General features: G+C 35.2%; 1 pseudogene; it reads left to right on the top strand.

The window, feature by feature from the left end:
* LOC148030327 (protein HAPLESS 2-like) overlaps positions 1–19,121 on the top strand; it is a 36,967-nt pseudogene extending 17,846 nt beyond the window's left edge.
* Positions 19,122–20,838: the final 1,717 nt, after the last annotated feature.

Here is a 20,838-nt window from a genome sequence, read left to right on the forward strand (position 1 = left end):
ACAAGGTGTCATACTCCACTTAATGCACAAGAAGTTTTTAACTTTATTTTGGTAAACTTTTCTACCAAAACAAAAACTAGAGACTTCATGCAAAATTAAGGTTTTTTTTTGCCATTACTTGAGCTTATGCCACAAGCTATCATACTCCAAATGATGCATAGGATTATTTTAGATTGATTTTGGTAAAGTTTTCCCACTAAGACACAAATTAGAGACTCCATGCAAAAGTAAAGCTCATGATAATTGTTGGTGGTGATGATTCTTTACAAAATAGATAGCTTGTCAAGTTAAAAACTTGATAAGGTTATAAATGAAGAAGAAAGCTTATGCAACTCTCATGATAGGTTAAGATTGAAGAAAATTTTGTTTTGGTGTGAAGGGGAGTGGGATGAAGGCAATGACAATATAGGGTGGCTTGAGGAGGTAACATTGAAGGCATCCAAGCAAGGATGTGGTGTCCCCTTCCTAGTCTAATAGTGGGATAGAAAATGATGAAGAGGCCTCATGGGGTGTATTTATACAAGCAATTGTGGGATGCGCTTACACACCTCAATTCCACAAAGTAAGAGTTTTTTTTTTTTTGATTTGGCAAGGTATTATATAATTGGAATAATGTCACTCCCTTATGTGCTTCTAAAAGATCGGTCCTTGTCCTAATCCATAAATCTCCATTTTTCTTGTTTTCCTCATTTTAATAGTCTCATGAGACTACTTTGTATGTGGTGTTTGGGTTTTACCCTAGTAAGCTTCCAATGTTAGATTAATGTGCCAAAGCATTATAGGATGACCATTGTTTTGAGCTCAATGCATATTTTCTTATAAGTTTTTTAAACTTAAATTTATTTTTCTAATGTTATTGGGTCTTTTATATTTATTGAGTTTGATTTTTTAAACCAGGTATGCTTGTCTTTAGTCTTATTGTTGGTGCGCAGATCGGTCGCAGATAGCTCACGTGGTGAATCCCGGAAGGTCCCCAAGAACAAAGTTCTCTACTTTTTAGCACAAAAACCAATGTAAAAGCAAGCACGACATGAGACAAGAGACAAATTGGGTTCAATCTCCCCCATGCCTTGTGTGAGCGCTTCACAAAGCATGTATTTAATGTATATTTCCAATCTTTATGCTCAAATATAGCCCAATTACAAAAATATGACAAGCTTTTAGCTTTTGAGTTTGCTTTCTACCAAAAATAAGAAAATAAAGCTAATGGACGGTGCCCATAGTGTCTGGCACGCCCAATCTCAATGTCCAAATAGAAATAACATATCCAGGCGCATAAGCGCATACAAAATAATAATAAATAATCGATGTCTCTATAGACATAACAAAATATAGGCGTGGCGCCTATCAAAATATAGTCCAAAGATCGAAAACCCGCTAGACTCCAATGCTTTCCTCCGCCACTGCTGCTATCTCTACACATCAACTGAAGCATTCACAATCGTTAGTAAAATAACACAATTAAACCGACAAAAGTGAATACCTAGCAGTCTTCAGCTACATAAATAAATCAACTGGTTAGAAATAAATCCTAACCTTAATTTATTACAAGTGCGCACTCTAAACTCATAAACGTTTATTAATTTAATATGCATTTTGCGAAATCACCCGCTATGGAATCACCCATGTACACACTAAATTAATGAAACGCCCGAAAAGGACAGGCGTCCCCATCAACTTCTCGCACAAAGAATCCTCTTTGCGTATGAGCCCCGGTCATCTAAGTTTACGGAATCCACCGTAAAACCTCACGGAATCCACCGTGGAATATGCCTCCTGGCATCATACCCCCGGGGTGGGATAGCAATTGACCTCAATTGCTATTAGCTCAATGTGGAGCTAACAGAGTGGGGAAAGCATTTAGGTCTCTAGCGTGCGTCCATTGTGCTTCCTCTACAGGATGGTTCTTAAATTTCACGAGATATCTAGAATACCTCCGGCCAGTTCTAGTGGTCATGTAGTCAGTGTCTATAATGGCTTCTGGTTCAAGTATTTCAGTTTCTTCTTCTAGTAAAGGTGGGTTTTCATAGACAGGATGGATAGGTAATTGTCCTCGAAATGGTCTCAATAAACTAATATGAAATGTATTATGAATTTTCCAATGGGATGGCAGTTCTAACTTGAATGCATTGTCATTAATCTTATGAATGATTCTAAATGGTCCGTAGAATCTAGTAGCTAATTTGACAACTGGATGTCTATCTACACTTTGCAGTCTACGCTTTTCTATTCTAAGCCAAACATAATCATCAACTTTGAAATTCATGGCTTGTCTTTTCTTGTTGGCTTGTTTGGTATATGATTGTTGGGCTTTAGCAATCATATCCTTGACCTCATAAAAAATAGTGTTATGCATAACAGCAATATCATCGGCACTTTGTATTCTATTAGACAAAGAGGCAACAGGTGTAGATAATCTATATCCATAAATAACTTCAAAAGGTGCTTTCTTTGTAGATGTGTGCGGTGTATTATTATATGCAAACTGTAATAAATGTAAATGAATATCCCATGTCTGAGGTTTAGAGATAGTGTATGCACGTAGAAGATCTAGAATGGTGCTATTTGTAGCTTCTGTTTGTCCATTTGTTTCTGGATGAAATGCAGATGAGAAATCAATCTTTGTGCCTAGATTTGCAAACAGTGTAATCCAAAAATTATTACAAAATCGAGAATCTCTATCTGAAATAATCACTTTCGGCAATCCATGGTTAGTAAAAACAGTTTTCAAAAATAACTGTGCTGCTTGTGATGCTGTTAAAGTTTTCTTACATGCAATGAAACATGCTTGCTTACTAAATCTATCTACAATTGTCCAAATCATGTCATGGTTAGATTTAGTATTTGGTAAGCCAGTAATGAAATCCATAGATATATGTTCCCAAGGTTTAGATGGAATAGATAAAGGCATTAATAATCCATATTGTTTACCATGATGTCTTTTTATTCTTTGACAAATCAGACATTCAGAAACAAAATTAGATACATCTGCATCCATATGCGGCCAATAAAAATCTTCAGTTAACATGCGTAATGTAGAAATGATACCTCTATGACCTTGATATGGGGGACAATGAATTTCATTTAAAACAAAAGATCGGAATGGAATAGTAACACACAGTCTCTTTTCAAAGAACATGAATCCATCATTATATGACAATGAATCAACAGGAATGAAATTATTTTGAACTAATGTTTTGCCTAATCGTGAGGGGGGGGGTCCGTTTTTTTCCGCCGAAAATTTCGGGTTGATCCTCTTGCAAGTCGATTTGTCTCCTTCTTGATTATCAAGCTTCCTAAGCTTTCTTTTAAGCTTTTAAACTAAGCTTTTTTTGAAGAAATAGATATGGCTTCTTACTGTTTTATCACGACTTGTTCATGGAGTTGAGGGAGTGGTCCTCTGCCTGCAGAGATTGGTCCTTCGCGATCTGACAATGGAAATAGGGGTTCTTGATCGCCAAAAGTCTGCCTGTATCGACGGTTCGCGACGAGATTGACTGTAGAGGCCGTTTGTTCCTGGAGCTCCGCCTTCGCCCGAGATTGGTAGCGATTGGAAGCCCTTGATCTCTGCTCCGCTCTGATACCACTGGTGCGCAGATCGGTCACAGATAGCTCACGTGGTGAATCCCGGAAGGTCCCCAAGAACAAAGTTCTCTACTTTTTAGCACAAAAACCAATGTAAAAGCAAGCACGACATGAGACAAGAGACAAATTGGATTCAATCTCCCCCATGCCTTGTGTGAGCGCTTCACAAAGCATGTATTTAATGTATATTTCCAATCTTTATGCTCAAAAATAGCCCAATTACAAAAATATGACAAGCTTTTAGCTTTTGAGTTTGCTTTCTACCAAAAATAAGAAAATAAAGCTAATGGACGGTGCCCATAGTGTCTGGCACGCCCAATCTCAATGTCCAAATAGAAATAACATATCCAGGCGCATAAGCGCATACAAAATAATAATAAATAATCGATGTCTCTATAGACATAACAAAATATAGGCGTGACGCCTATCAAAATATAGTCCAAAGATCGAAAACCCGCTAGACTCCAATGCTTTCCTCCGCCACTGCTGCTATCTCTACACATCAACTGAAGCATTCACAATCGTTAGTAAAATAACACAATTAAACCGACAAAAGTGAATACCTAGCAGTCTTCAGCTACATAAATAAATCAACTGGTTAGAAATAAATCCTAACCTTAATTTATTACGAGTGCGCACTCTAAACTCATAAACGTTTATTAATTTAATATGCATTTTGCGGAATCACCCGCTATGGAATCACCCATGTACACACTAAATTAATGAAACGCCCGAAAAGGACAGGCGTCCCCATCAACTTCTCGCACAAAGAATCCTCTTTGCGTATGAGCCCCGGTCATCTAAGTTTACGGAATCCACCGTAAAACCTCACGGAATCCACCGTGGAATATGCCTCCTGGCATCAATTGTAATGGGGTATAGTATAGAAACATGAGGATGGTAAAGATACAATATAGAAGAGGGTGATAAAGAAAAAGATGGAGAAGATGGGCAAGGAAGTGACAAAGAGAAAAAAATAAATGAAGAACAAGGAGGAGATCACCAAGGACTTAACAAAGAGAAAGGAGGAAATGAATAACAAGGCAAATACATATAAGAGGAGACACATCTTGACAATGTCGTTACTTAACACTTTGAATTCATGATGCTTTTATATCAAATACCATTGTACTCATGTGGTGAGATTAGACCGGATGAGACCTAGTTTCAAAATTAAGCCTTGTTTTCTTGTGATATCTTAGAAATGAGATGCATTCTTTTTTAATAATGTTAGATTATACTTTAGATAGCATAAAATTAATAACTAGAGAGAAGAACAATGAGAATAGGGAAGGAAATTAAACATGTAATGATGTTATTCATAGAATGTTTTATTGAAATTTGGATTTATATAACCTAATACACTTAGGCATAGGACAATCAAGAAAACTTACTATTTATTTTATAGTACTTACAATAGGATCCTATGGTGGCTATTAATGTTTCTTCTTAGCATGAAAGTTAGTATTTTATAACTTCATGTACATTTTGACATGGCATTCACTTATCTAGGTGAATATAATTGTATAGTTGATGTTTCTTTGGAGCACAAGGTAAGCAGAGTGGACATAGAAGACAAAAAACATAACATTAATGTAGTACACTCGGATGAGGGCAATGATGCATACATAGAAGATAAATTTCCATTCATGAAAATAGACTATGCACTTAGTGCCTAGATTCTCTCAGTGCTTTGCACCGGTGTCGCACAAAATAATACGCGCGGGGAAGGTTCGTAAAATTGCTCACTGCAAGGATGCTTAACAAGATGGGAGCAAAAAGATTAAGAAGAGTACTTAAGCCAAGATAAATACATGGAGTGAAAGAATGGTTAGATTTCTCATTGGAATGATTTCATGTGTTGGCATGATAAGGAAAAGTAAGAATACAAAGTTTTCAATCTTTCTATAAGTTCTGATACATAGATTTCTTGATTGCTACACACAAGAGTTAGAATAGAAGAAGTTCAATGATTTCATTCACAAGAAATTTCTGAGTTTAGTCAGAAGAGAGCTTTATATAACATAGATATGCATGAAAACAGAAGTGATTACTGCCTCTGAAGCCTCTGTCGGTACAAGGAAGCAACCCTATCTGATAAATCCTTGGAGAATAAAGACTAGTAGGTTTCTTGGCATACAAAACACCCTCAGAACTGATATGCTAGTGAAGTAAAGTGGAATTCAGCTCCTTCGGTCCTATGTTGTAAGGACCCAAAGAAAGAATTCATTCTGCCAACTCTAAGGAAGCCTTGAAAACTTCATGGGCTAAGGATATGATATAATGATGCGGGGCCAGATGACATCGTCCAAAGCAGCATCATCAGCAGTACTCATGAATCCGAAGTTGTGGAGGTTAACGAAGACTGTCCAACGCTCCGAAGCAGCTTGGCCTTAGCGATAGAGACTTCAATCAGAAACACATCGTCGGCAGCTCGCAATGGGGTTTGCCGGTCAGAATAAGCCGCCGCACGTCGACGGCCATCGCATGCTGTCAGTTCAGAAGACAGTTTGTTTCTCCATCTTCGTCCTTCTTTTGCTTCGTCGTCACTTGCTCTCGGCTCTCCTTCGTCGTCGCTTCAAGAGAGCTTGCCACCTTCCGCCTTGATTTCTCATATCATCTGCGCACTCGCAACATTCGAATTACAATCTTTTCCTCACGTCCCCGAGTCTTCAAAACGGAAACCTTCATCTGAACTGATTTTCCATGCATTGTGTCTTAACAAGAACATGCTTTGGAAAAGAACTTCTTGCCCAATCACTCATGCAGTTTGCAAATTAGAATCCATGCTATGCAATCAATCGAGTGATGTTTTCACACAAAAAATTATGAATGCATTGAAGAAATTGTGCCTAGCCTAACTACATGTGCTCGTGCATCATGCAAATGCAAACAAAGACACACACACAAAAAAAATAATCTAATGACGCTGACCAATGTGATCAAATTCTTGGTGAAAAACTCCGCCCTTCAGATTTGTAGTGGTGGATGCGCAGCATCACGACACCAGGAGAATAGTTGGTGCTTTGAATCGAAAGAACAGTTGGTGCTTTGCACTAGCAATACTAACAATTAGGGTGCTTCACATCTAAGACATGCTTCATGTAGCAAAAGGGAACATACAAATGGGTTCTCTCTCTTCTTTTAATTTCACTCTCTTCTCTCTCTCTCTCTCTCTCTCTCTCTCTCACCCCTCTTTTTTTCAACTATTTTTCTCATTGCAACATTCCGAAAATATATAGATTTTTTTATATGACTAAGAGTATATATGTATAATGTATATGTATTGCCATACACACGCTATAAACATGCAAAATAATAATTTGTATGTAAGTAATCTTAATAATAATACTTATAATAATTATAATTATATATTTTTTACAATAATAATTATAATAATAGTTCATCATTAATATATATATGTTAAGTAATAATATATACATAAATTATCATTTAATATTAATTATAGCATCATTACATGCACTTATATATATAAGTTATTATATTTACTTATTATTTATCATAAATCTTATATGTACACACACAAACATATACACACACATATTATATATTTTATATTGTGTGTGTGTGTGTGTTATCTCGCATTGTAGGCACATGGGCACAGGGGTCATCACATGAGTGTGGTGCGAGGTCACTGGGCTCTATGGAGGGCTTCTTCCATTTTGCATGGGGGACTATATGCTACCATGTGGTAGCCCCTCAACCTTTCCTTTTTACACACATGCACGTGTGCGTGCACATATACTCTGTGTGTGTGTACATATATACATATATACATATGTATATATGTATTATATGTTGTGCATTCTCTCTCTCTCTCTCTCTCTCTCTCTCTCTCTCTCTCTCTCTCTCTCTCTCTCTCTCTCTCTCTAGGTGGAGGGGCACATGTGTGTAAGGTGGGGGTGCTTGGGTGATTGTATAGGCATGTGGTCATGGGGTCATTGTGTGGGTGAGGTGGGAGGATTACTAGGATCTATGGGGGGGCTTTCTGCTTGCCACATCCCCCCCGCCCCCCTTTGTGGGGACACACCAATGTTTCCTTAATATATATAGAGATATCATAGGTGTTGATAATGCGAATATCAATGAGTCTAATGATATGAAAGTGAATCAACACTTGATATTGATAACAATGTGAAGGAAATGGAGAGATAGGGAGTAAACATCAAAAGCACTTCGCTATCTCAAGTTCAAACAAATTAGTTAACAAAAATATAAGAAAGAGAATGTAACTAAGATGCTATTATGGTTATGTACACAATGAGGAGACAATATCTGCTCCAAAATGTATTATGGATCTATTAATTAAAAAAATTATATACATGAAACAACTAAAATTAACTTGTGTATGTGATGTTTTATTAAGTAGAAAATAGTGATATATCTTACAACATTTTTCCTTTTAAAAAAGCTATTTTGATAACTTATAGAACAAAAATCATCATACAAAAGCATACACTTAGAATTTATGTGAATGGAATCTTATTACGTTTGATGTAATTGGAATCTTACTATACAAGGATGTAAGACTTTTATAAGCATACACTATGCACAAGTTAGGAAAAGAAAAATAACGATTATTCTTCAAAATGGTTATGCCGCATTTATGGATGAGCTCTTCAAATATTTTCATGATGGGATATGATCTATTGATTTCTAAAATATTTCCAAATGATTCTCAAAATATCTCTTTTTAAAATTTGTTTGGGGTCGAGGATTATTAGATACATTCATTCAAGAGTCTATTGCCCAAATAAGCTAAAAGTTGAGGCCATGTTTAAAAGACTTTTGGAAATATGGAATCAATGTCAAAGAAAATGTAAAAAAATGAACACCCTTCTCAGTGATGATTGTCTATTTTAAGGATGCATAAATCCCATAAACAATTGCACATATCCTCATCCCTTTTCTAGTCAATTGAAGGACGTCTTTTGCTCAAAATTGTTAGCATACCTTTTTCAAGTAAAGTAAACTAATGACTATTAAGAAGATTATATGCTTTAGTAGATTTATTTTGTTCCCATCCAAAAGGTTCATCAATATCATGACTATTTTTAAGAATATGTCATAAATGAGTGGTAAAGGTTCAATGATTGATTATTGATAGGTGAGCTCCATGAAGTTAGAGAAGCTCATGTCTATCTAGTACTTCTTTCCATAGCCACTGGAGTAAAGGGTCCACTGAATGATCTTGCAAATCCTATAGTAAGCTCCAAAAGATAAAGTTAAAATAAAGAAATCCTTGTTCACATGGAGTTTCAAGGTTGTTTCTCACAAGCAAGGCTTATTGTGAATTAGGTTGAGCTTTTGAACACCAATGATTAAAATGACATGGCTTATGCCACAAAAATAGGCTATGATCATGGTCCTTGTATAAGTTTTATGTTACAAGGTCATACATATCTAGGTCACAATATTGCTAACATGATACATAGGTTGAAATATTTATCTCTTATGTAAAGTTTGTGGTGACATTTTATTTACAAAGTTAAAGAAAGTAGCTTGATTTGAAAAACACAAAGTAGCCATGAAGAATGCATGATAATGTTGAAGTCTATCCTAATGCATACTTACATGCCCTTTAAATGCTCAATGTAAAAGAATCTCAAAATCATCATGTAATAAATGCTTCTTACAAATCAAGATCATCAAGTTCACCTCCTAATCTTTCAATTTGACTCTTTTCAAATCAAGACACAAATTTGCAAGGGATGAGAAATAGGGTAGAAAATAGTGGAAAAGGGGATAATACATGGCCAAGTATAAAAGGTGTAAGGACTTGTTACTTTTCACTAATTGAACATCATAACAAGTAATTTTCATCCATCTCTCTCCTCCAGCTTTCATGACCACCTCCTCCATTCTTTTCATGTGTTTCCTCTCTTCTCCTAGTGTTTCTCTCACCTCTTTTCCCTTTCTCTCTCTTCTTACAATATTTCTCTATCCTTTTGCAATTTTCTCTTTCTTATCCTTCTCTCTCTCAGTTCACCTCATGACAAGTGGTAGGACTTGTTATTTTTCACCAATTGAATATCATTATAAGTCATTTTCCTCCCTCATCTCTCTCCTCTAGAATTCATGGCTACCTCCTCACTCATTTTCCTAAGTTTCTCTCTCTTCTCCTAATGTTTCTCTCACCTCTTTCTTATTTCTCTCTCTTCTTATAGTATTTCTCTCTCCTTCTAGAATCTTCTCTTTTTTATCCTTCTCTCTCCTAGTTCACTTCATGTGACAATATTTAAGCATGAAAAGCTTTCTATAGATCATGTATAGTGTTAAGACTATATCTATAATTCTCAAACCATGCTAGAATGTTTATTCATGTACTGATGCATGAAGTGAGATTTTGAAATGTATGAAAGTATCTTGTAAAGGTTATTACTTTCTAGATCATTTTTTCCAAGTCAAGTACATAAGGAATACTATCATTATACCAATGCAATACCTTCGTATATATTGCCTAATCATGTAATAAAGCCTTTATTTTCATTAATACTCACTTATATTTGAATTCATATTAATATTATTATTAAATTATAAGTAGTAACACTTGGATTAGAAAAACATTGAGTAATCTCCATTGCTAAAATCATATGTATATCACTTTCTATGATTTAGGAGGGTAAACAACTCTTGATCATATGAAAATGACCATCATGCTCAAAAGAATTTACATGACTTTTATAATCATTTAAAAACATGGTAGTAGTGTTTGGATGTATACAAATTTATTAAAAAGATTTGCAATTTGCAATAAGGTTTTAGAGATTATCAAATAGAACAAAAGTGGAAAAGCTAGATCAAAGTAAAGTTAAAGCCAAGCATTTAGCTCATAAACTACCAGTAGACACATTGGGAAAATAATAAACTCAAAAAGGGCATCATACAAGGAGTATTAGGAAACCTTAATCTTAGATTGGCCCCTCTTTCATGGTCATCATTGCATTCCTTTTTGTCCCCTATGCCCCTAGATTCTTTGGCTCCACTCAATTACCTAGAAAGAAGTGCATCTCCTCTACTTTTCACCCTCACAACTAGCTCTTTTCAATCTTGAAAATGGGACCCACCATTCTTTAAAAAGTGCCACATCAACAAGTCATATTTATTTTTTTCTAAAATATGAACTTTTAAAAGTTTTCACCAAAAAAGTTTGTTTTTTTCCTCAAAAGATACCCATTCATATTATAAGTTGAAATACTTGTTTCTTAGACAGTTTTTTGTATTACATTAGCTTCAAATTAGTAATACACATGTGAGTATGTAATACACATGCTTCAAATTAGTAATACACATGTTTTTTAGATAGTTTGTTTATTGTATTACACACGTGGTGCTTAGGATCTATAGAGGTAGTTATATACTCACTTTATGGTCTGTTACTTCTCAAGTGCCAGATCAGTAGAGCAGGCTCATTTTTTGACCCCAAAAGTGACTTCTTCCCTCTCGTCTCAAAGAATGGTTTTTTCCATCTATAATGGTGTCTATCATATTATATATTCATCTAAGCATTTATCATGCTCTATTTGTTTCTCTGATCTTTCTAAATTAATACTATACTAACAAATTTAATCTACTTCATTTTCTCTCCTACCTTACATTTCTTAACAGAACCACAATGAGATAAGCAATTGTAAGAGGAAAGTGGATTCAAATAATTGTGTGGATGAAGAGTATGCTATTGCAAAGACCCCTTATAGTAGTGACTATGGCCTAGATGGAATAGTGGCATCCAAATATCATTTAGAGGGAAATAAAAAATTTGATCTTTGGGTAGCTGGTTTCGAGTATTCTAACAATCCTTGTATGAGGCTAAATCTACTTTTTAATTCCACTTTTTTGTTGCTCACTTGGGGATGTTGAACAATGAAGACTAGCTTATTGCAAATGCTTAGATGGCAAAATTCATATGCATCAATATGTTAGATATGATCAATGCCCCACCCTCATTAGGTGCTACCAATGATCCATGGTGCTCAAAGTTGTAAGGCCCCCATTATGAGGAGAAGCCAAGTGTGAGCCCGGACATTGGTGGAGTCCTGACTTGTATATCAGATGAGGTCTATGTGACCGGATGGCAAAAAGGTGACCATTGTGGGTCTAATCTTTGGGTTAGACGGAGAGATGGTAAAGGGAATATTCCCTGGAATATTCCTTGGCCGACTAGTGGAGGCTCATATTGTAGGTCGGTTAGCACGCCGACCTAACGACCTTCGCAGGCTATAAAAGTTAAACCCCTTCGCAGCCATCACTCACTCATCTTTCACCCAGTCAGAGTTGTTGTTCCAGCTAGCCTTAAGCTCTTCACCTATCTTCTATCTAGATTGCCATCTAAGCTTCACACAGTGGAAGCGCACGGGTGGACAGAGCCATCTTTGTATCAGTTGTTTGAAGTTAAAGAATTTACTGATTCTCCTCTTTTCTGTTGTGTACTCTCTATCTCTTTCTCAGATTTTGTTCACTGCACCGTGTAATATTTTACACAATATTATCAATCAATGCTATATAACACTCAAAAAACTTTGTTACAATCCCAAGGTTCTTTAAATGTGTTGTAAGCATCCCTACAACATTAGTAAAAAAAAAAGTGCAAAAGCTTGAGGAGGAGTTGAAGCACTTCAAAGACAAGGAAGAAGAGGTGGTAGAGGACATGCAAGGAAATACAACCTTGGAGGAGGAGAATGCTTCACTAGGATCATTTTTGGAGCAAATGGAGAAGGATAACAACATTGCAGAAGTGAAGTTGCAAAGGTGCAAGAAAACTCGCATGCATTGTTAGGAAATAAAATGTCCAGTACTACCAATGTTGTCATTATCCTTGCATGATGGAGCACAAAAACAACATGCATAAGCATTGAGGTTCCTAATCTCCTATTGATTGTAAAGAAATCTAAAATTACTACATTTTTTAATAATGCATGTATTTCAAAGAAACTTTGGGGCTAACTCGTGATTTAGCTTGGATGATATCTCTGAGTGAGACAGAGGTAAAAAGGGTCTTAGGAAACATAACTATTAAATCTTTAAAGCTAAAGTGGGAGCTTTGGGAAGATTTATGCAAATGTAGTACATACTTAAAAAGAAATCCCAACATTATGAATGTGTTGTCATTCATTTGATAAGCTTGCTTCTATGATGCCAAAACCCTCAACAAATTATTTAACTCAATCCCAATACCATCAAGGTTTAGCTGTCAATGCATGGAGGGAAACAAACATCAACCATTGCATGATACTATTGTCATACCATATTGACTTCACTTCTACTTTATTATGTATGTATAATTTGATGGTGCATATCTAATGTTAATTGGCCATGCTTTTGTAGCATATATTAATCCCATGGATCATACTTCTTGGACTAGTTGCTTCAAAGAGGTAGCTTCTTAATGGTTTTGTCATCTTATTTCTAGCATATTTTTGCCACAAGAAATCCCTCCTACACCACTACCATCACCTGCTTCAAAGAGGTAACTTCTTAATTGTTTCATCCAATTATTTCTAGCATCTCTTTTCCACAACCAATCCTTGGCAGCCTACACCACTCATTTCTCATAGGATCCCTCAAACCAAACCATATACTCTCAAAAATGGGTATTCATGTATTTGGTAGGCTCTTTGAGACTGGCACCATGCCAAATTACTATGTCATAGAAGGAGATGGGATTAGAGATAGTGAATAGATTTGCTGGATGGATTTGTGGAATGGAGAGGAACAATGCCAAAAAAAGAAGTATTTCTTAAGGAAAAAAACCAAAAAAGTTTTTCTTTGACTATACACAACATGAAATGAGTCTTTTGCCAAAAAAGAGGCCTTTTGGAAAAGAAGAAAATAATTGCCATTTTTACCTAGCACCATGGAGTACAAGCTTTTCAAAGGTAAAGGGGGGAGGGGGGAAGGGAAGGGAGAAGGGGAGATAAAGGCACAAGCCTTGATGGATCTACTTATGCTAGGTTAAGAAGCCAAGCTACATAGTTTCTTACAATATGTGTGAATCATGAGAGAAATTGTGATTGACTTTAGGAGTATCCATTTCCTCTAATGTCTAAGGAATTCAAAGATTCTTGAAAGAAGATGGATTTTCAATTGATGCCATTGTAAAACACCAATATGGTGGTACTAAAAAGACAATGTCTCACCTCTTTTTGTAGGTACACATACTTTTTTCTAAAAGATTTGTAGTATTTTTAGTAGTCTAGAATTTGGTTTTCTTTTTAATAGAGGTTTTACTTGAGAGTTTTCCTTTAGAGACTTGAAATAATGCATAGACATGCAACTTGGGAATATGTTCATAAGACTCAAGAGGAGCTAAGGCAAGATGGGTTTCTTGATTCCAATAAATGTATTTCTATGATTTTTCATGAGTTCTCTTACATCACCACTATGATAGATTTTGCTTTTGTGATTGATTCTAGGCTATACATAGGGAATGATATGATCAAAATATGGTCTTTTGATATGTATAGATTCATTGAAGGCTTTGAAAGATAGGCATAGGGATATCAAATGAAACATTGAAGGCATGTGTTGAAATGAATATAAAAGTATGGCTAAGAAGATTAACCATATTGCTTTGCCCTTGCCTTCTGACCTCACGGGAGGGGGGGATCACTCATGAATATATCTATGTATCATGTATATTAAAAGTAAGGGATTTTTTAAATGCCATTTTTATACATTTTTTACATACATAAAAGTGTCATATATAGGGATTATTTATAGATTAAATTTAAAAAATATATATTTTTCAAAAAAAATTCACAAATAAGGGTATTTATAAATCGACCTTGAAAGCATGTGATATGCAACATATATTTTTATATTGTGAATCCCTCGAGCCTTTGATAGTGAAGAAAAGATTGAGTTAGCTTCTTGTCAACTAAATCTTAGTGATTGAAAGAGGATTGGGAATAAGTTTACAATAGACTCTTTGAAAGATTTGAAGATTGGATGTGAGGATTCTCTTAATTATATAGAGAAACAATGCTTCATGGATAGAATGGAAAAACATAGCAAAGCATTTGTATTTCAACTACATGAAATTGGATGTGTTGATGATATTGATGTTGTCCCAATGTTTATTTGCACTCTGCCTTATATACCTTGGAAAGTAGGGCCTATTTCTATGCCAAAAACTCATTTATCAAATTTGATTGAGCTACAAAATGAGAATATCAAAATTTGCTCCATATTCAAATAGGTGTCTCACTTTGCCTAAGAAAAATGGAGCTTTAAGATTCACATAGGATATATAGAAAGTAATCAAAATGACTATTAGGAATATTGGGGTTGGTCCAAATGAAAATGAGTTTGCAAAAGCTTTTGTAGGTAGGGCTATCTACTCCTTGGGTAATCTTTACTCTAGATATGATCAATTCTAGTTGGCCATTCAAAGTAGGGATATGGAAACAATGGAAATGCCTTCAAGATTGGTAAAAATGTGTATCTTGTCACAAGGAGCAATGAATTGAGTTGCACATGTGATGAATTCCATGAATAAGGGTTTATAGGATTATACACCACAAATCATTATGCCTTTTCTTCATGGCATATCAATAAAAGGGTACAAGGAAGATGCAAAACATGAATCAATGGATGAAAAGGGATGAAGAAAGTTTTTTTATAGATCACATAGCCTGCTATGAAAAAATCTTAACTAGATTGGAAGAGGTGACTCTTACTCTCTCAAGGAAAAAGTTAGTCTTTGGGATAAGAGAAATCTTGATTGTGGGTTATATATGTGGACCATATGAAAGATAGCCATGTCAAGCTAAAGTGGATGCAATTGGAAGAATGAATGAAGCCTATACATCTATTTCAAATATACAAAGGTTATTACATTTTTGCATACACTATTTCATATTTATTTCACACTTTTCTCGTGTTGTTGTTGCAAATGCACTCTATTAGTTTTTGAACAAAAGAAAAATGGTTTCTTTGGGATGGCATGCATAGAAAAGTAATGATAAAGCTGAAATAATTGTCACAAACATCATCTACAATGATAAAGATTGATTATAAAAGTGGAAGACCTATAATCATTATAGGTGATATAAGTCCTATTGGGATAGGATTGGCAAATGGACAAGATGATAAGGAAGAAAAAAAGTATGTTGTGAGATTTGGAGCAAAAGTATTAAAAGCATGTCAAAAAAAGATAATGAGGAAGAAAATAGGTATATTGTGAGATTTGTAGCCAAAGTGTTAAAACCATGTCAAAAATAGTATCCTTAGATAAATGGGAATTATGGAAAGGGGTTACTGCATTAAAGTGTGATAAAGAGTATTTCACTAGAGCTTCAAGTCTTATTAATACAAATTGCTTGCCACTTCTTGGCATGATTACTAGTTGCTTGGCTCTAGATATTGATATGCTTTGATGGATTGCCTATATTGAGTTCTTGAATCCCTAAGTTCCAACATATTTCAAGCAAAGATAATCATGTAGCTAATATGTTATCAAGTTCTAGGTATGAGAATGAGAAAGACATGGTTTCAAATGGTGAGGTAGTAGAAAGTATAGGAGCAATACTTCACTATGTACACTATGCTTCCTTAGTTCAATCTATTTCAAAGGAACTATATGAGGAAGAATGGTTGCAAATTGGTCATTATGTGAGCGTTTGATGAGACAAAAAGAGTGGTCAAAAAAAGACTTCAAGAGGAGACAAAGGAAAGCATATGGATATTTTTTAAGAATGGGTTTTCATGTGAAACATCCAAAGCAGAGAAAATGGAACTCCATTGAGAGTAGTATGCGACAAAGATACTCATCAACATATTATCAGAGAGTTTCATGAGAGTTTATGAGATAGTCATTGATCCATTTTTTCTAGCTCCATAAGGATAAAAGAAAATTACTAGTGGAAAGGCATGTATAGAGATGTCTTTCAGTTTTTTTAGCCTTGTACTATCTATGAGATACACTCTTTTGTATGACATCTTGATAGTCTACATGTGATATATCCATTAGCTATGCACTATAAGTGGATGGTTGACTTCCTAACCATGCCTATGGGCATATGGAAAATGAGATACATTGCACTTGCAACAATAGAAGATCTCACAAACTAGGTGGAAGGTTGAGCTTTAAGAACAAAGGCTACGAGTATTGTATGCATATTTCCCTTAGAAGATGTAATATGTCACTATGGATAAGCTAAGAAAGTAATTGTAGATAGAGGGATGATATCCTTATTTATACTGATTTTGATTAGCCTTTTAGCTGCTCATGAAGCACAAAATTTATGCTGAGGAAAGTAAATTTAAAAATTTAAAGAGAAAAGCTTACTGCCTTGGCCATATCATATGTGAAGAAGGTATTAGAATGGATTTAAAAAAGGTCCAAACTATCTTACAATGGCATCATCCTACAAATCTATAAGAGTTACAAATATTCCTTAGTTTGATAGGATTTTATCATGAGATTTTAAACAATTATGTTAAGATAATTATTTCTATGACAAACCAATGGAAAGTACTTTCTCTTCACACAATTTTGATAAACTTAAAGTAGCTATTATTACTACTCCAATCCTAGCTATAGTGAATTTCACACAAACCATTTGAAATTGATGTTAGAACCATAGCCATTCAAGATGTGCTACTCCAAGAGGAATGACTGTTACTTTTGAAAAGTGAAAAGCTAGATAAGGGTCAAAAGATGACAACACCTAAAAACATGTCACATATTGCAAAAATTTTCAACAACATTGTATACATCTAATACACTACTGCCATCTTTTTACATTAATTTAATGCAGATGTGGTGTTCATAGTTGTTGTCTTTGGAGGCTGTGTCCTTGCAGTCTAGTCAGGAGATGTTGGTACAAGGAAGTTCTTGTATGAGACGAAGGTGGAGCTTTAGACAAAATCTGATAGGTTTACTTAGTGAATCTCAGCTATGACTATTTAAAATTTTCCTGTAGGGATTATTATCACTTAGAGGAGATAAGACCTTGTTATAAATTAGGGGTTTTCGGGGGAATTTTATACTTGGAAAGGTCTGGAAAAGTTGATAGGATATCTTAGTATTAATTTAAGGGATGGGGGATTTCACCAGTTATGCTACCTCCTACCTCCCAAGGATTAAATTACTTATGAAGAACACACAACATCATGATTGTGATTATTGTCTACAATAATACTGCTGTGATGATCAAGGGGTGATCGTTACATCATTGGTGATTATTATGGAGATCCCTTTGGGGAGGTGTTGAATATCAGGTAATTGGTAAGCTTGAAATTTTCCGCAACCAACATAAGATTTTTTCAATGAGATTTGTACAGGTTTGAAGAAATCTCATCATCGAGGGTTGACTCCTGACTGTAGTCTATTTATTGAGACTGCAAAAAGTCAATTTAGCAAGAAGGTTGCTGGAACTCGACACTGTTTGGGTTTGGATCCACAGTGGTTTTCAACATATGCAATAGGATTGGGAACAATGGAGTTCAATATCACAATCAAAGTATTTGTTGGCTTTGACACTCTACTGTCCAGCATAACACTAACTCCATCAGATATTATTGCTACAACTGAAGACAGAATAGTAATTGCGAGGCTACATGGAGATCTTGTGTTTTATACACAATTTCCAGTTTTTCCAAGTGTGTACCTGTCAAAACCAGCTAATTACATGAGACGACTCTTGAATGGATCAGAATGGCTTTTGATTGGTAAGCTAGAATATTCCTTCAATGGGCAATTGTGTGATCACATTGGAACATTATACTATGCATTTTGTGATCAGTTAAATCAATGTACACAAGCCTTCAACAACTATTTAAGATTTCAAATTCAAGACTATATAGAGGAGGATTATGAAAGAGTGTTAAAGGGACTAAAACCTCATTATGCAGTGACACAATATGGTGTAGAGTTTGATTTCAAGGATGAAGGTGCTTTTACACGTTTACTTCTACCTTTGAAAGGTGTCACAAAATCCGTTATCACATTGGAACTCAATGCAGATGATGTCAAATTTATTATAAATAGGAGTCCAGGGAAAATCATATCAGTGGTCTCGTCAAAATTTGAAGCACTCTCACGAGATGGAATTGCAAAGGTGGTGGTGTCTAACGTTGGGGAGCTTGTAGCTGCTTTTTATCTAGGTATGAATTGTTCAATTGGAATAAGGGCTTCCCCAGAGTTGATACTTAGCTTACAACCTAACAAACCAGAAATTTATGAGTTTGCTTTAACCACCACAAGTGATAAAGCTAGTTCAATAGAATGTGTAGCTAGTTTAAAGGACTCAAGGGGTGAAGTTTTGGACAAGGTATCAACAATGGTCATCGTTACAACAACAACATACATCAATGTATCAAAGTTTGCAAATAAGGACATAGATCCAATAGAGAGTACAAGCTTTATATCAAGTATATTGTCATAAATAACAAGCTTTCTTACAAGTGCTTTCAATGGTATTGCAAGCTTGGGGGAGCGTCATTATTTCTTTGGAAATGTCGTGAGAGGAGGGAGAAAAAAAAGGATATTAAGTGTGAGAGAGCAGTTGTAAAAAAAAACCGTCATGAGAAACGGAGTGCGCCTGTCTGTGAGGGAGAGAGAGATGTCTCCGATCAGTTGGTGGCAAAGATATTCCAGACCTCAATGTCATGGGTGGTGATGGTAGCACGCATGAGGCAAAGGGGAGACACGCTCCCACAACACCTCAGCCAAGAGGAGGGCCGAATTGAAGCGTGACGGCATCCATGGGGGCCTCAGTAGTATTAGCCTCTGGAGCAACCGAATGAACTCCACCCTCCTCGGCCTCCTCCAAAATTCCCTTCTCCTCTTCAATCGGATAAATCCTACACGCGCTCGATTGGAGTACTGAGTGACATGTATTTATTGATAGAGCGATGGATGGATGGATGGACAGAGAGAGAGAAAAAGGACTCCTAGTTCGTGATCTTCTGAGACAGATGTCCTTCGGCAATCTCGAAATTCTGTTGGTCAAAAGCCCACGACCTCAAATCTGGAGATTTCTTCATTTTAGACGCTTATGCCATTGTGAAGTGTGGGAGTTATAGGCAAAAGAGCATATAGAGACTAGAGAGAGAGAAAAAGAAATAGTCGTGAGGAAGAGGGCGCCATCTTTTTGAACGAATTGGAGAGAGGGAGAGATAGGAGGGCTTCGAGAGCACAATAATAAAAAAAAGATTGCAAAAGAATGTAATTGGAGATCAAAAGCAAAGAACTGAAATTAATACTTTGTCGCTGAATATCATCGCCATGTCCTTCTCTTGATGCTAAACTGGAGCTTCAATATACCTATCTAATCTGAAGTGATAAGATCTCTCAAGAGACGAGAAATGATAAGCTTGTGGTGCACAATGACTGGATACTGGCCAGACGGAAAGAGGACACGGCTTCCAAAGACAACACGACAACCCACGGATTTTACAAGTATGTGCCTAAACCGTTTAACAAAAATAGAGGTTATAGAATGAGTAAATCTTCAGTTTATTATTTTTAGAAAATGTTTTGAAACCTCTTTTCCTATGCTGAATGGTTTTCTGTATTTATGTGGACCTGTTTCTATTTTTTAAAAATAGGAAATAGTAAAAAATGCTTGAAAAAGGCTTAAATATGTTACAAATAATTGTTTATAAAATTTTTGATTGAAACATTATAAGTTATGATATTTTTTCCATAGAGACAATAATTTTGAAAATATACTAATTTTTTTCATAATTTTTAAAGACTAATTAGTATATTTAAAATTAAAAAAATATTTTTAAGAGAAAAGTAACAGTTTCTATATAAAAATGGATTTTTTATCAATAAAAAATTATGTTATTCATGGAGAACTGAAAATATAATTTCTAATGTGTCAATGGAGTTTTTGTAAACTTAAGAAAAAGGGAAACAATTTAATTATATTGTCCTTAAAAGATGTTTACATTGAAAAATGTGATGTTTTTATTTTGAGAAAATTAAAAGATATGTGGTGAGTTGTTCAATAACATAGGGGGTAAAAATAAGAAATGTAATAGTGTTTTATAATAATCGCTTATGTCAAGGAAAAACTATAGTCCTAAATTAACAAAACAATTATCTGATGGCATAAGGGGGAAGCCTCAGTATCTAAGTTGAAATTCTATATTTTATTTTTCTATAAATATTATTTGAGCGATCAAAAGAGTTAAGAGTGGAGGGCCATTAGGATAATTGATAACTGAGGGGATACATTGGGGTTTTAAAATGAGTTGTGTATGTGGACGTATAAAAGT

The sequence above is a fragment of the Lygodium microphyllum genome, chromosome 10 (assembly GCF_053477565.2).
Source record: "Lygodium microphyllum isolate KBCC chromosome 10, Lygodium_microphyllum_v1.1.10, whole genome shotgun sequence".
In the NCBI taxonomy this organism is placed as follows: Eukaryota; Viridiplantae; Streptophyta; class Polypodiopsida; order Schizaeales; family Lygodiaceae; genus Lygodium; species Lygodium microphyllum.